This window comes from Lissotriton vulgaris, chromosome 5 (genome assembly GCF_964263255.1).
Source record: "Lissotriton vulgaris chromosome 5, aLisVul1.2, whole genome shotgun sequence".
Taxonomy (NCBI): Eukaryota; Metazoa; Chordata; class Amphibia; order Caudata; family Salamandridae; genus Lissotriton; species Lissotriton vulgaris.
In genome coordinates, this window is record NC_141693.1 from 1,192,075,810 (window position 1) to 1,192,093,285 (window position 17,476).

The following is a 17,476-nucleotide window of genomic DNA, read 5'->3' on the forward strand; positions in this document are numbered from 1 at the left end:
AGGCCCAGAGGATGTGCCCGTTCTCCCCTGTGCATTGAATCCTAGCACCTTAGCTGTGAGAACTGTGTTTGGTCTGCAATTGGGGTTCCTAAGCTGTGAAAGAGATGTTTGTCAGTGTCTGGGAGGGATGATTGCTGCACAGGAGGGGCTGCATCATGCAGGTTCAGGACCCCCTTCAACTATTGACATGCAAGTAGGGTTGCCACACTTGAAGAGATACATACTGTATATTTGTTGCTGTTTTAAGAATCAGGAAATGCAAGGACAAAATACTAACTAGGACTTGCTAGAAAATCATATGTATGGTTGTATTCATTTGTAAAATTACTTTTCTGCCCTTCTACACTTTAATCATTGGTCAGGGTCATTAACACATCCCCAGAACACATTTGAGAGCTAGCATTTTCTATTTCTATTTTCTGTTTGTAGTATATACATATAAGTGCTAAAAATGCAGGCTTTTAGTGTCTGTGCTAATTTTTGTACCAGCCGGGAAATTAAAGTACCGGTGGTGACAGTAGAAAACCGGTCAGGTAGGAACCCTAGAACAGCCGTGAATGAGTGAATGAAACACATTTGTTACAGATTTATATGCCACTAGCTTTATCTGGAGGTATTGGAGCACTTTACATGATCATCGGTTAAATTACACAAGGACACATTTTGTTTTTTAGACACAGGGACATTAAGTGATTTGCCCAGAATCACAGGATGTTGACCCGACGCTGAGACTTGAACCTGGTACCCAAGCTCCAAAGTCGGCAGCTCTAGCTGTTATGCCACATCCTAGTTAGAGGGAGGGTGGTAACCAGAAGCCACATGAATGCTCGGCTCTTTATGGGCTTGAGGTTACAACAGGCACTTGAGCTGAGCCAGACACCGAAAGTAGGCCCTTGGTGTCCAATTCTCACTTTAAGCCTGTTTCAATGTGCCATATTGTCTGCCAGTTTGTCAGAGCAGTGGTAGAGGCACAGGGAGTATTATTTGCCCAGGATGAACCAGATCAGTAAATAACAGTGCACTGCTACTTAGTGCAAAGACTATTGATTTACTACTGTACTGCATTTAGGTGACTATACCATGTGACTGGGCATCTCTCGTTCCCAGGTATTATTCAGTTAATTTATAATTACTAGCAACTTTTTACATTAACCCCTTCGATGCTCATGACGAGCTCAGCTCATCATGAGGTACACCTCTCGTGTGCTCATGACGAGCTTAGCTCGTCATGTAAAAGGGCATTCTGAAAATTTCAGCACAGGAGGGAAATCTGCTTAGCAGTCAAGGTGTTAAATCAAAATTCTCCCATTCTCACCAAAAAGGGAGCAGCAGAGCAATAAGCAGAGCCACTAGAATTACGAAGTAGGAGAGGAACAAATTATTCAGTTGAGTCACTAAATTAGGCGTCAAGAAAACGTAATGCAGCACATTTTATTATAGGATTATTTCACTATATTGTAATTTTTACACTTGTTAACACTGCTTAACACCCGAATTTAGGAATACGCAACAGGAAGGTGACCCCGTCAAGCAGAGGGTCGTAGACTGCGCACCAACATGTGTCGCTGCGTTTTTAGCAGCGTTTCAGCCATTTGAGCTAGAAACTATTGTTTCTTGTAAAATTTGGCAGCGATTTGGTTAGCATTAGCAGAAGCCATCCTGTATTTAGAGACTATCTTGTCTGTTTTGTGGAATCCATTTTGTATTTCTGTCAGCCATTTTGTTTGCCATGTGCCACCATGTGCTGGTCATGTGCTCTGTCCTACCTTCCTGTTAACTGCTCTTGAAATCTGCCTTGAGACAAGATATATTTAGCCTTTTCTGCTTCACACATGCTCAGTTGAGCTTGCAGCTGTCCTTGCAGCTGTCCCCAGTCTGTAACTGTCAGGATGTGTTCACCAGAATTAGCAACTGTTAGCTCCTCCCACTTGTTGACTGTGAATTTTCTGTATGACCTTATATGTACCTAAAACCAGCATTTTGTACTTGTACCGCCTTCATTTGAGCCCCTGTGTGGGTATAAAAGGACCAAGCTCCTTCCATTTAGTGTGCTACTTCATGAATTACCGAAGGGTGTTGTGTGAATGTAGTTCCACCTTATGAGGTTAAATAAACTCTATATTTTCAATTCCAGTTTCTATGCCAACTTCTTCCTACTGGTCTGAGGACTCTGTGCAGAGAAGGGTGAATCCCTTGCACTGGTAGGCCTTGCTGGGGCTCACCACCACAATGTGGCAGATGCAGCAAATCTACAATTATACGAAAAACTCTGCAGCTGCACAATCACATAATTCCAGTGGTCCTGGAATAAGTTCAGAAAAGTGATTACCCTAGAGCACACACTTTGGCCAAATGGGAGTCCAGGATTAAAACTGCTTCTCCTAGTTCCATACACACAGTTAGTCCGCTAGGGTACAACTGGAGTATCAGTGATTCTGATGGCAAGGCAAAGAGACTGCCCCTCCTAGAGAATTGTCACTCTTTTGTGGGCCTTCCCCAGCTTTAGAGCATGGTGTTTATTCCCATTAAATAACTTAGATTCGATGTTGAATATTCCAGTTCTGTGATTAAAATGTACCAATTAGACCAGATCCTGTGGCACCGGGTAATTACTAGACAGTTTGGTTGATAGATTCTGATATTTATCTCTTTTTCGAAATTTAAGACTATTTTACTCTATTTGGATACCAGAGTTAATTTTCTAAATTTGTCGCTCAAAATTTGCAATAGCGAGCAGTCAAGGCTTACTCCAGGAAGCGGTAAAGGGGATTAGAACTTAAATATAGTATGAAGAGTAATAGAAAATTGACCACCATAGTTGGACCTTGCAGTAATGACTGGGGAACATGGGTCTGAGGCTCAAGGAAGGGTACTTTTCTCCCTGTGCCTTGCAGCACCAGACTATGGATGTGAGGCCAAGGGGATGGGACAACACTTCCATAGACCTCACAGCAGTGAATCATCGTGGGTTTGTCCATGGGAGGGAACACCCTTCCACTGGGCTTGCAGTGCTATACCATTGCTGCAGGGCCCATCGTAGAAGGCTCTCCTATTCTGGGTCCCCTCTCTTTGGCCTCGCAGCACTAGACCATAATTGCAAGCCTAGGGTAGTAGAGGCCTGTACTCTATGCCTTCTCGCCATGATGTAGCATTTTTGGGCCTTGAGAAGCAACTCTCTCTCCCAGACCTCACAGTCATGCTTATGTACTGTGAGGCCCCTGGGTTAGTGGGCTCCCTCTCCTAATCCTCACAGTGCTCCACCATGTCTCAGAGGGCAGGAGGGCATTGCGTGGGCTTCTCTCTTTGGCCGAATGGAAACTGCCTCACAGCTCTGTACTATGGTCCTGTGCATGGGTCCATGTCAGGGGCACAGCCATCAGTAGTGCAGCTAGTACAGCGGCACTGGGCCCAGGAGTACTAAGTGCTGAAATTGGGGCTTTATTTCACTGTCCAGTCAGTGAACAAGGATATGGGGATGCTCTAACTTTGCACCAGGGACCATGTCACCCTTGCTGTGCTACATGCCTCTCTTCCATGGGCATCGCACCATACTCCAGAGCTGTGAGTCCTGAGAGAGGCCCTCCCTTCCCTGGGAGTCACAGCCGGATGTGACTGCACACTTAGGGGTGAAGACACCAGCCCATGAGCTTAGCAGTGCAGGAGTATGTCTGTGAGGCTCATGCAGGGCTTCTCTCAGGGATGTAGCTATCAGTAGTGCAGCCAGTGCAGTGGCAGCAGGGCTCACAGATGTTAGGGACCTAATGCACCCAGACTGCAGCTGTGTTTTACTGTCCAGCATCATGTACGTGCATCAGGGCCAAAGGCTACATTACTAAGTCACTGGTCCCTACTCCCATGCACCACACAGCCATGATCTAGAGCTGCGAAGCGCAAGAAAGGGACAAACTCCCCTGGGAAAACCAGCTATGGTACAGCACCAGGAGGCCCAAGGGAGGAAGTCTGTTGTCCTGGTCCTTAGAGCAGTAGTCCATAGCTGCAATGCCCAGGGCAAGAGGCCCCTCTGAAGGGCTTAGCTATCAGTAGTGCTGAATGTGAAGTGGGAGCTTGGCCACAAGGGGCTATGAGTCCAATATGCCCAACATTTGGCTGTATTTTACTTTTCACAAAAAAGTATACAAAAATGATGGATGGAATGCTTGGATTATTCTCAGACACCGGTAATTTCTCAGGGCCGCACCCCAGACTATTGTTGCTATGCTCACCATGTCACCTCAGTTTGAACCCAGCCCTATGAAAATGAGTCTTGCCACTGACAGGTGAAAATGGCCCTTTTTGCAGGGTCACCCTCAAACCTTTTACCTTCCTCCTCCTACTAGTTGCAGACTAATTTTTGATGGCCTTAGGACTCTAAGGACTTTACCATCTCTAACCAGTGCTAAAGTGCACGTGCTCTCTCTCTAAAACATAGGAAAATTGGCCCATACCCAATTGGTATATTTAATTTACTTAGAAGTTCCTAATAAAGTGCACTACATGTGCACAGGGCCTGTAACTTAAATTCTACTAGTGGGCCTGCAGCACCTATTTTTAATACCCACTTAAGAAGCCCCTAACCATAGTTCAGGCCTGCCATTGCAGAGCCGGTGTATGTAGTGTACACTGCCAAGTTGACTTGGCAAAATAAACCTTTTTCCAGGCCCAAACCTTCCCTTTTTTATACATATAAGTCACCCCAAGTTAGGCTGTGGACAACCCAGAGTGCAGTGTGCAATGAATTGTAAAGGCAGGACATGTACATTTACATTTTACATGTCCCGGTAGTGAAAAACTCTCAACATCAGTTTTTTCCTTCAGCATGAGATAGCATTGGGATTACCTTAGTACATTCTATAAGGGTAATTCCCAATTGGGAAGAGATGTACCTTTCAAGTGTGATGTCTCTGGAATCACAATTTAAAACTCAAACTTATGGTGAAGTCAGATTTTAAATTACAGTTCTGAAAATGCCTCTTTAAACTTTCTTTAAAGTTTAAAGTTTAAAGAAAGTTGTTGCATAAATGGTAGCATGCATGCCTAGTTTGTCTAGTTTATTTGTAAAGCTCACAGACTCAAAATTATCATGTTCAACACTGAAACACGCGCTGCACCTATGCACACAATGAGTTATTCCCGAACATTTTGAAACATCACTTTGTTCCAAATCAGGATGCACCGCGGTAAAGTGAAAAACATTCACAGAAAATGTATTTGCGACAATCTCTTCCATTAGTTCTTCATATTTATTTCTGGCATGATGAACCATATTCCATCAAGGTACAACTGTTTTCAGGCTCCAAATCATGTCCAATTTTTCATCATGTGCCTATCCAGGCTTCCACTTCAAACATGATGAGAGTCACCATTCCTCATGGTGCAACGTCATTTTTTTTAGACCCACTGCATTTCAGGCATTTACTGCCCTTCCTCAGGGGTAACTTAAAACCGAATGTGCACCCCCCTCTCCAGCCACCACAGCAAGTGTGCTGGTTAAGCTTTTACAAAGTTGGTATTGTCTTATTTAGCCATTTGGTGCCTGCTGCATGGCTTTGGTCTCATGTCTGTGGTGGGTGACAGCAGGGCTTTGTGTATTCCCCCTAGACAGCCACACAGAATGGGAGCTTAGGTGTAACTTGATAGACCATCCTGGCAGGATGGGAGGGAGGAGCTGGAACCAGCCTCACTTACACCTAAATAAGCTTTGTTCTGTCCCCTCACAGAGGGCTACATACCCCCCTGTAGCCCTCTGTGAGTAGCATGTCCACTTTAAACGCACAACTGGGCATAAGTATTGGACCTAAGACACCACCATATCAGTAAACTTAAGGATCTGTCACTACTCTGTCAGTAAGAAGGATTGCTGTGCTGCTGAAAAGACCTGCCCCTCTGCTGGACTGTTGCTTTGCTGGACCCTGCCTTGCTCTGCTGGCCTGCTGACTGATGTTCCTCTGCTTGGGTGAGAAGGAATGGACATGCATAACTTGAACCCAGAGTGAATCCAAGTGATAGCTGGCTAGTCACCTGATTTGAAGTCTCAGGGAAATAAAAGAATTCCCACCACCCCGCTTCTGCACCTGGACTTAGCCATCTGTGAGTCTGCCATGCCAGGCGCACCCCAGTCCAAGACCATTGGAAGTGGGCCTAACATGTTTGCTCCAGTGGAACTCATGTATCCTCTGCCGAACCAATGCATAGCTGCTGAAGAGCAGATCAGAACCAGTGTATTGTCGCTGTGGCATGGATTGAAACCTGCTGCTGCTGGATGAATCAGAACCAGCGCATCCTCACTGCTGAGCGGTTAAGAAACAGCACATTTCTGCTTCTGTGTGGATTGGACATGACTCATCGCCTTTGGAACCACCACTGCGTAATGCTTTACCCGGCACAAGGTCCTCGCATTCCTGTTGATGTCAGACTCCATGACGACGACAAAACTCTGCATCGCAGTTTCTCCTCTCATCAGAGCCAAAGCATCACCTCGCTTCCAAAATGCATCCTCAACAATAGTCTTCCCATCGTAGGCCCACTCACAGGATTTTGAATGTTGACTCATCGGGATTTTGCACTGCAGCCTTGCCTCATCTCGGAACCAACGCATCGCCCCAGCTGCACAAAGCATCCTTGGCTCAAACCCATGCAAGGCTCTGTAACTTTGGATTAAGGTACTTTTGTTGAGCTTTCCTAACTGAGTCCCTGTATCTGGCCTGTGCGCCATCACGATCAGCCTGAAGATTTGGCTTAATACTTTACAAATTGCCTTTACATTAAGGCTGACTGCTCTATACCAAGATACTAGAAGGTGAGCACCAGTTAATTTATTGTTCGCTTGTGACTTGCCCTACTAGGATTGTGTTTGCAGCTTGACCAGGGCTCACACCATAGTCAACCAACATCCCAATTTCTAGCATTGATGACCAGCGGTGAGGATAAGGTTTGTGTTTGTGCAGTGTCATACAGTGATTTGCTGTACACTACCATCCCATATCCAAGACCATTACAAGTTTTTAAATTCTACTTTTTCTCTCGAGTGGTAATTTTTCCAAAGTTGACACCTGCTTCACCCTCAGCAACTTGGGACATTTTTTTTGTTGTTGCACCAGTGATACTTTGCCAGAATGAGAATAACCCTGAACCTCAACTACCTATTAATCTACAATATGAAGGTGCTGGAGGATTTCTGCATGGAGAAGGGATTGGCTGTGAAGGGCAGGTCAAAAAAGCAGGATCTTCAGGCAGCCCTGTTTGCTTTTGAGGATGCACACTGAGGAAAGGCTTTAACAGAGGACCAGGTAGGTTACGACTCTAGGGAAGAATCTGAAGATGACAACTTTGAAGCTCTCATACTAGAAAATGCCAAGCCCTGGTTACTCCTGACCTCAGAATCAGGGCCCAAGAGGGTGATGGCCTTGAGAAGGAGGAGGAGGAGGAAGAGGAGGAGGAGTAAAATGACTTGGCTAAGGCTGCAGTGGAGAGGGGAGCCCATAGAGAGGGAGTCCCCTGCTGGATCCAAGCAGGAAGCAGTGCCCCTCCCATACCCTGTCTCCATCAGGTGTTCCAGGACAGACAACTGAGAGGGAGCCTGCAATTGACCCAAATGGTTGCAGAGAAGAGAAAAGCGGAGGCTGAAAGGGCTTTAGACAAGGAAAACCATGCCATGGATGCAGCACAAACAAAGGCTGAGAGAGCATGAAAGAGAGAAAGATCTTGTTGGCTCACAAATTGAGTCTTAAAGAGCTGTTAGAGTCAAGCAGAAATAGTGGCAGCAAAACTACAGCGGCCAGTGCTTAAGGAGTGGTCTGCATACTCAGAGACTTGGTGCCTGACTTCAAGGAGGGGAATGACATAGACATGTGGTTTGAGGCATAGGAGGTGCACAGGATCACTGAGGAGGATTGGGGAGCTGACCTTTGGAGGTATATTCCTGGTAATGGTAGGGACACCCTTCTTGCCATAAAGAAGGGGGACGGGTTAGGGTATCCCACACGAAGGAGACCCTTGTCAAGAGATATGGATTAACCCTACAAGGGTACAAGTTGAGACTGGGGGCAATCAGAAATTGTTTCACCAATGCTGGGGGGATTTTGTGGGTTACTTTTGCAAGGAACTGAATGGTTGGGTGAAGGGTATTGAGGTAAAGACCTATGAGGGGCTGTACAATTTGATTTCTAGAGAATATATGTGCAATCATAGTTTTCCAGAGCTACAGCAATACCTGGTTGATTGCTAGCTCTCTAATCCAGGGAGCTTGCAGAGGAGGCAGCCCTCCGGATGAGTACTAGAGTGTCTGGGAAGGCACTAAGGAGCGATCCTAAGAAGGGTAGCTCAGGTTCCCTACATCAAAGTGAGAGGGGTACACAGTGACCCAAACAGGTCCCAGCATGGTGAGGCAGAAAGGGGTGCCATGTCCCTCCTAAGAGTAGAAGGTAGGTTTTGATGGGCGGAGGTTCAGGGAGCCCCATTTCCAACTTTGATGCTTTGAGTTCTCCCAGTTTGGTTATAAACAGGGATGGCTCTGTCCAAAGAAACCACCCACTCGTGGGACCTCCACAGGGGTGGCCAATATGGATTTCGGGTTACGTGTCCCTATGGGCAGATCATAGACAATGCCATGATCTCCCTTAGATAGGAGATCGACTCAGAGGGTGAGCATGTGATCCCTTAGGGTGGGAGTCATCCCCAGGTGAAAGTAAATGTAGTGCCAGCCATTGCTTTGATGGACACAGGGGATAGCCATACCATGGTAGTGGAAAGGCAAATTACCTCAGAGCAGTTCACCAGACAGGTGAGTAGGGTAACTCAGGCACATGTGCAGGACATCTTCTGCCTTTGGCCCTGGTGTCCCTAGAATGGGATGGGGAGGTGACCCAGTGGAGGGTCATAGTTAGTATCCAGACTGCATTCTGGGTAATGAGGTACTCCTGGTATCAGGAGAACCGATAAGGCCAGCAGCCAAGGAAGCCCTGACAGTTATGTTTTCTGTCAGACCCACTCCCAAGTGGAGGGATTAGGTTCCCAGATAAAGGGGGGAGGGTTACAGAGGACTCATTCTGTCCTCTGTTTAACTTTAGGGTACAGACCCTGGGTTGATTGACCAGGTTTACACCCCTCAACTGGTGGAAAGAAGACTGGAAGTATGATGAACAGCACCTGGGGCTACTGCCCCAACTCTGAGACACCTCAGAGGTCAGAGAAACCTCAGGAACCGAGAAGGGTACACCTACCCAATATCCCCTCAGCCACTGCAGGCGGTTCCTCAAAAGAGTCACTCACTGGCTCCCCCAATACATAATCCTCAGCTGTGGTGGCATTCTTTTTGGAGTGAGGTTCTGCCCAGACACTCAGAACCTTTTGTAACTCCACCTACTTTGTGGCACTCTTGGAAGGAAGCCCAATCTTCTTGCAAAAATCTCTGAGCTGGACCACTGTATAGGTTCCCCGGCTGGCCAGCTCAAATTTCGTTCTTCCAGTTGTAGAACCAGCAGCCCGAGACATGATTTTGGGGATTATTGAATTAGAGAGAATGCCAAGTGGTGCTACCCAATCTTGAAACCCATAGAAGTGGGTCTAAGGTGCTTAATCTCCTCGGCTGAGCTTCACATCTCCGAGAAGAAATGGTGCATTGCCACTGCTGTGTGGATTGGAACCATTGCAAAATACTCCCATTGCCGCAGCCTCCTGCTCCTGGAACCCATGTATCGCCTTGAGACTTACCGCTTTGTTTTATGTGGCACAAGCTCCTTGCATCCCTTGTCGACTTCAGCCTCGACGACAACACTGGATCTCTGCATTGCAGCTTCACTGCTCATCGGAACCAATGCATTGCCCTTGCTGGGCTGCGCATCCTCGACACCGGACTTCGCATCGCAAACCCCGTCAACAGGATCCTGAATGTTGATGCATCAGAGCCTCACACTGCAACCTCGCCACACCTCGGATCCAATGCATTGCCTCTACTGCGCAACGCATCTTCGATGTGGATCCATGTAAGCGCTCCACAACCAGGATTAAGGTACTTTGGTTAAACCGGTCTAACTGAGTTTCTGTAGTCGGCCCATGCCCCATCATGGTCATGGTGAACTTTTGTCTTTGTGCTGGTATGGCACGACAAGATGGCCCCGGTAGGTACTTCCTGTTTCTAAGTGCTAATATACAGTTTATTCTTAAACATTTCGTAATTTAAGTTCTACTGATATGACTTTTTGCTGTTTTGGTCTTGTTGTATTTATTAAATTAAGCCCTATTATTCTAACCTAGTGTGGGGTTCTTCTTTGTGATGTTTGCTCTGTTTTACTACTTGAAGTTTTGTACAAATACTTTACAAATTGCTTATAAGTTAAGCCTGACTGTTCTGTGGCAAGCTACGAGGGGGTTGAGCACAGGTTATTTTGGGGTTTGCTTTTGCTTTACCCTGACTAGGATTGTGGTTGCTGCTTGACCAGGGTTTACATTCCAGTCAACCAGTAACCCATTTCTAGCACTGCTCCTATGGGAACAGCCCTGACCAATCAGCCCTGCCAAAACCCCCTTTCCAGTGACACAGTGTGGATGGGACCCACATCTGAGCATACCTGTTCCACTAGGGGTGACACACTAAAGTATTCAAAATAGTGATGGATGGAATGTTTGAATTATTCTCTGCCACTGCTGAGGCCAGTTCCCCACTGAGATCAATTGAGGACCACCAGGAGGGGCTTACTCCAATCTGGAGAACTCTACTTACACCATTTGTCTTGTGTACTTACAATGTATAATAAACAATACCGGGGTATTTGCAAAGCGCAAACTAATCACACCTAAGCTCTCAAGGGGCTGGGGGAACGTTGGGAAGATTAAGCGAGCTATTGCCCAGAGTCACATTGTGCTGGGCTGAGCTGCCCCCATAGCTGGGGATAGAATCATGAGCCCTGTGATATGGAGTCAGACACCTGGCCACTGCCCCACACCTCTCCCTCAATTTGAGAAATGTTATGTAGTTGATATGGGATGGTTTTTTGTTCTATATTGTTGTATACTAAAATGTTCTGTTGAGATTTTCTGCCCTGGTTTACACATGAAAATACAGTCCATGTCAGCAAAATACTGACCAGGTCTCTCCCATGGGCCTTGCAGCCATGGTCAAGCACTGTGAGGCCCAAGGAAATGGGCCTGTTAGTTGGCCAAGCGCACAGCATATCTCAAATCTATTAATTGAATCTCCATAATGCTAATTTACATAATGAAGTGCACTCTAGAACCATATAAGTGTATGCTAATTATTAGTATCAGAACATTTAAAGGATTCAGAGGATTTTGTTAGAAGTGTTGTTGCCATAGCTCACGGCACATGACACCAAACCGTTTTAGCCTACATAAGATTGTATTCTTGTAATTTCTAGTATTTTACAGTGACCTGGGTGATGCCTTTAATACAAGCCAAGCTGTTTTCAACTGCTTTATTTGCTTTCATACCTTTCTTGCACAAACCTTATTTTGCACTGGTATCTAGGAAACAATCCTGGAATTTTAACCCACATTGATCCGGCCCCCTGCCCCCAAGGACTTCATACATTCTGCAGCACATCTCATGAAGGAATGAAGAAATACGAGCACATCATTCCACCATGACCGAACTCCACAGTTTCCCCTTACCAACCCGGACAATCTTTAAACCCAGTTGCATCATCTGCAAATACAACCGAATGCATTAACAGTCAACAAACCAGCTACCTTTCCTATCACTCCTGGACTTTGTGTTTGTCATTGACCCGGTGCAGTTCTCCACTGTCTTTTGGCTTGGTTTGCACTATGTGACTGCCACCCCTGACTTTTTGGATGAAAGGGTTGCCAACTCAAGTTGCTCTCCACACACCAGCAGCATTGACACCTTCGGATGGAAAAGGAGCTGTTAAAAAGAAGAAAGCAAGAGAAAAGGTCTTGCCATTTATGCACCAAGTATCTGGAATGATATCCGCATATCCATATGGACAGCCAGTAGGTTTGTGCTACAGAAATACCACAAGTTTTGAAGGGACATAAGCTAAATGTTTCCATCAAGTGTAACTAATATACAATATTTCCAGTTAATAAAAATTGTAAATATATGTTCGTATTTTAGAAGTGATAAAATGAAAGTTTTTATTGTCTTACCGATATCCACATCAAGAAAGTTGCTTCTGGCAAATTTGCTCAACAAAGGCCCTTCCTCAGGATGTAACTTCCTGTAATTTCACGCTGTATGCAAATACCTCACTCATTCCCTTTCTGCTCAGGACCCCAAAAATCCTGGAACTGGCCCTGCATGATAAAATGTTTCAAAAAGTGACCTCCACCTGACACTGTGAACCAGAATCCTAGAAGTCATGCTTATAACAAGGGCAATGATTAGCGGATAATGCATTGGGCCCACCTCATGATTTGGAGTTCACATCACACCATCAAGCATATATTAAACTACATAGCAGAGTCTCAGCAACAGAAGCTGTGTTAGTTAACAGCGCATGGATTACAGATCACTTTTTGAAAACATCTTTAGACATAGCATCAGTGATGCCATGGCTAGCTTGAACATCATAGCACACTACGATGTTTTCATTGTATGTGCAAATATATTTGTCTCTCACACCATTGAACCCACGTCACCCTAAGATCTACGTCACTTCTTCTCAAGATATTTCAGAAAAGTACCATTTCAGAGATACATTTCCATTAAAATCCATTTCAGTGGAAAAGTCAGAATTTGCTTTAACTTGCTCTCATATGGACATGGCAATAAAAAAAGCTTGAACACTTTTCATTGGCAATGATACTTCCCCCATGAAACTCAAAAACCCAAACCTATGGGTAAATCCTAACTATGATCTTTGTTCTGAGCCCAAATATTAACACTCACCCGACCCTAACAGCACTAAAATCTTTAGCCTAATCCTAGTATGGGTGTGCAATTATTGTATTATGCAGGGGTATTGTCACTGTAGTCCAGATTTCTATTCTAGTACACCTGTGTTCATGAAGTGTGCTGCTTTTCCGAGGTAGAGTCAAAGGTTTTCACTGCAAACTAGCAATGTTCCCTGTAGAACCAAAATTTACTTGGAAATCGTATTTGGAGAATTAAAAGACGTTCACAATAGAAAACAAGCATTGGCATAGCCAATAGGTCTCGCCTTTGGGACCTTATAAGTGTTTAGCCATGCAACAGTTGATGTTGTTGCACCAAGGCTATTGTGCTGCATAACTAAATACTTATAAGGCCCCAAAGGCGAGACCTATTGGCTATGCTTGTAGTGACGGTTGCTCTCGCTCACTACGCTTGCTCGTAGAGTCTAATTTAGGCTTAAGGCTTACGACTCATCACTTTCAAAAACCACCAGCCGCCACTGCAAGCTACCCTAAATAAGCTACTTCTCTTTGACTAAAACATACAAAGAGGTATCAAACTGACTTCCGACCATCCCCGCAAATTATATTATGCATTACCTACAACGCAGTGAGAGTTAAGTAGTACCTGCAGATCAGTAAGAGTTGATGATTCTAAAAGAGTAGGTTATGGAAGCAAATTTGTGAAAGAACCAAATACAAAACTTTACATTTAAAGCTGCGAACGCTGTGCGCCGTGTCCAGTTGTGGTTTGCAGAAAAAATATTTACGACAGGAGCAGCAATGAGCACACAGAAGGAACACATGCAGAAACCCTAAACAATGTATCAACATCAGCAATCTTCAGGTTTACCACTCCGATGTCAGCTAATGAAAATGACAGAATCAGTTGCCGATACAAAGAATGGACTATTATGATAACGCTTGCGGAATTTAGCAATAGGTTGAAAATTCGGAGAGCAGCCATTTTGGAATGGATATATTTACAAAATCGTTGAATATTCTACTACAATGCTTGCGATTTTATGGAGATATCACTAAGCAAAATTTTCAAAATCAAGTTGTGTCTAGGTAATCAGATGATTTTGAAAAAGCGACAATCTGCACACCTTTTTTAATCAGTTTAAGTTCATTCCTTTTTTTGTGTTGATGTTTTGCATCAATCCGCGTGTTCCCCGGAACACTTGGTCAGCCCTTTACCCCGCTAGGTAATATTGCAAGAAGATTGGGAGTGGGACTCCGCCCCCATCCAGGTGCACAGCCTCAATTCTTTTTGCATAATGGAATGCCGCAAACTTCACCATGTTTTCCAGTTGTTTATTTTTATGAATGTACTCCAAAGTTAATCATTTTTTCAAATGTATCCATGTCACAAAAGGGACGCTTATGCCTTCACTATATACTTAATGGAACAGGAATGCCAATCCAGTCCTTCTCCTGCACCATGACCGTATGCATAAGTTAATTCACAAGCGTTGTTCTTAAACACCCAATGTATTTCGAGCCTCGACTCTGGCTCTTCGTCAGGGGTTACATTATATCAATGAAAACACATATGTTAGACTCTTTGTATGACCCAGTGACATTCATTAATCGTTACACATACAGTTGTTGCTATTTACCCAAATCAACTTTTTCCCGCTAAGTAATGCAACCTACTGTTGCCGTTTTAAATGAGTACCCCTGCTTTTCACCTTTCTCCCCTTATTCTCTCTGACAGATACACATTCTCTACATTGTACTGCCCCACCTCACTGACGAACTCACGTTATTTAGTGAAGAGCAACATAACAATCCCCATGAAATCAACCTCCTTGAGAATCCATACCTTTCAATCAAAAAGTGCAAACATCTTCCCTACGTCTTCAGTACTCTAAGGGAATCAACCTGATGCTCGAACTCCCTGATTTTTCTCCTTTTTCATCAATTGTCTCCTCCCCTCCCGTTTACCTGTTCTAAATTAAACCTCTCTCAATGCTTAGGCCTATAACTATTCTCCTTCCTATTCCCGTCACTGCCTCCAAATCCCACAATGCACTTCATATAACACCCTGTTCCTCATGGTATGCATCAGACAGTTGCTCTCCCAAGTGCGTCTTCTGTCTCCCTAAACCGCCCAAAGCACTTAAAACACTCAATAATGCTCCGCCCACTCACTGGTATCATTTCCAACGTCAATTGTGTGATGTTACATATCTACCATCTTTCAAGTATCAGCTTATTCAAAAATGAAATGAACTACTGTGCAACAACAGAATCAGCATGTGTAAGTTATTAAAAATGAGCCCATAAGTACACCAAATGTCCAACTTCAATTGTCCTTCATATATATTTCATAAGATACCGCTCTTGAAAAAAGTTCTTACGTATGCCTCTTTTGTGACGATTCTCAGTTTCATCAAATCTTTCAAGGTACTCCAATGGGTGCTACTCGTCATTCGGGCCGACGGTAATACATTCAATTTTGAAAAAGCGACGATGTGCACACTTTCTTTAATCAGTTTAAGTTCATTCCTTTTTTGTGTGGATGTTTTGCATCAATCCGCGTGCTCCCCGGAACACGTGGTCAGCCCTTTACCACGCTAGGTAATATTGCAAGAAGATTAGGAGCGGGACTCCGCCCCCATCCAGGTGCACAGCCTCAATTCTTTTTGCATAATGAAATGTCGCAAACTTCACCATATTTTACAGTTGTTTATTTTTATGAATGTTATCCACGTTTTCATGTGGAATGGTGGAACTGCTACTCGAGCTGCTTAGAAGGAGGAGCAAAGACAAACAATCCCATAAAGGGATGGCACAACTCCTTCAATCATTCAATTGACAAACATCACCCAAACTTCTATCATTTTTTGAAAACTTTGAGGAAGGAGCAAGGTTTCCAGAAATGAGAATGTCACAAGCATTAACAGGTAGTCTGAACCCACGAATGAGCAAAAAATCGAAGGAAATGTCAGAAAGACTATTGGGTACTCTACAACAATTTTCGTTGTGTGTGGCTTCAGACTACCTGGAAAATGTTGCACACATCCTACATTACTAAAACACACTACACTTTTACTTTACTGTTTTGCCCTCAAAATTATAACTTTATAAAATTAGCATTTTTTAAACATTTGTAAATTTAAAAGTCGGGTCACCTTACCTTTAGATGTTTTCTTTTTTCTTGTCTTGGTCTTTCCATCCCTAAAAATGTACCCCAAGACTGTCTTTTTCCAAGATCAAATCCACAAGCGAAATTCCCCCAAAAATAGTTGTGCAAATAAAGCTACTGATGTTTCAAAACTCAGAAACTTTATAAAAAATACGTCTGGAACATTGAACACTTTTTTTTACGTATATCAACTATGTCCATTTAAAAAATCATTCCAAATGATGTCCAAAGAAAAGTAAAAGGTCGAAATCCTTAGTCACAATTTATAAGTAAATCTTCGCCATCATCAATTTAAAGAAAATCCAAAAGTTCCCAGATAACAAAAGTTATCCAATGTTTTGCAAAAATTCCATTGTTTCAAAAGTCATAATTCAAACCAATGAAAAAATAAACCAAAAAAGCAATGTACTCTTCCCAAAAAATCCACAATGTGCATTCGGTATCCAAAAACAATCCAAGTGACGAAAATAGATCTTTTCGTTTGACGGCATTGAGAGAATCATACATTTTTTCCTTATTTTAAAAGCAATATTATTGATAACAAATAGATAACCTGAGACCCGTCGCGGGCAACACATAAAACACAATAATAACATCTATCAAACTCCCTTGTCTCTCCACTCATGCACTATAGTTTTTAAGTATTTAAAAGCTTCTTACCTGAATGCAGGCCTTCCTTGCTTCTACTCTGTCCGGCGAGGATCCTCAAAATGGCTGCCTTCAATTTTCACGTTTACGCGTAAACGTCACCTGGAGACACAAAAATGAAAAACGGTCAATTACTTTCTAGTTAAAGTTTAACTAAGTGTAAATATTAATATGTTTATTAATTAAAATAAAGCATTCTATACATATTTAAAAATTGCATTTCAATACCAATAAAAGTTATGTTTAACCACTTGGATGCTAATGACAAGGGTAACTCGTCATGCACTGCCCATTCATTTCAATGGAAATCAAAGCAAAATGATGATAATGCCTTAGCACTAAAGGGGTTAATAAATGGTATATTAAAAAAAACGCATACACATCAATTTGTACTCATTAGTTAAATATATTTTAAATTAAAACTACATCTTTTTCTTACAGGTTAAATTTGTAAATTTACATTTACTACCTTCTTGCTGCTCCAACATGCTTGTATTCTGTCCGGCGATCCACCAAATATTTACAGGAACTAAGTAGGTACGGCAACTTCCTTGGGTACTGTAGAAATAAACGAAGGACATTTTTCCCTATAAACATCAATGTTAAATCGTGGGAAAATGTATCTTTTGTTCTATTTCTAACATTAAACTATATTCAAAAACATTAACAACAAATTAAGGGCCAAATGTAGGTCACCCTATACCGGTCAGTAACGGCCGAAATCACCGAATTTCGGCCGTTACCGACCGGTGTTGGGAATTTGTAATGTGGAAGCCCAAAATATACAGATTCGGTAAATAAGAATCGGTAAATACCGAATCGGAT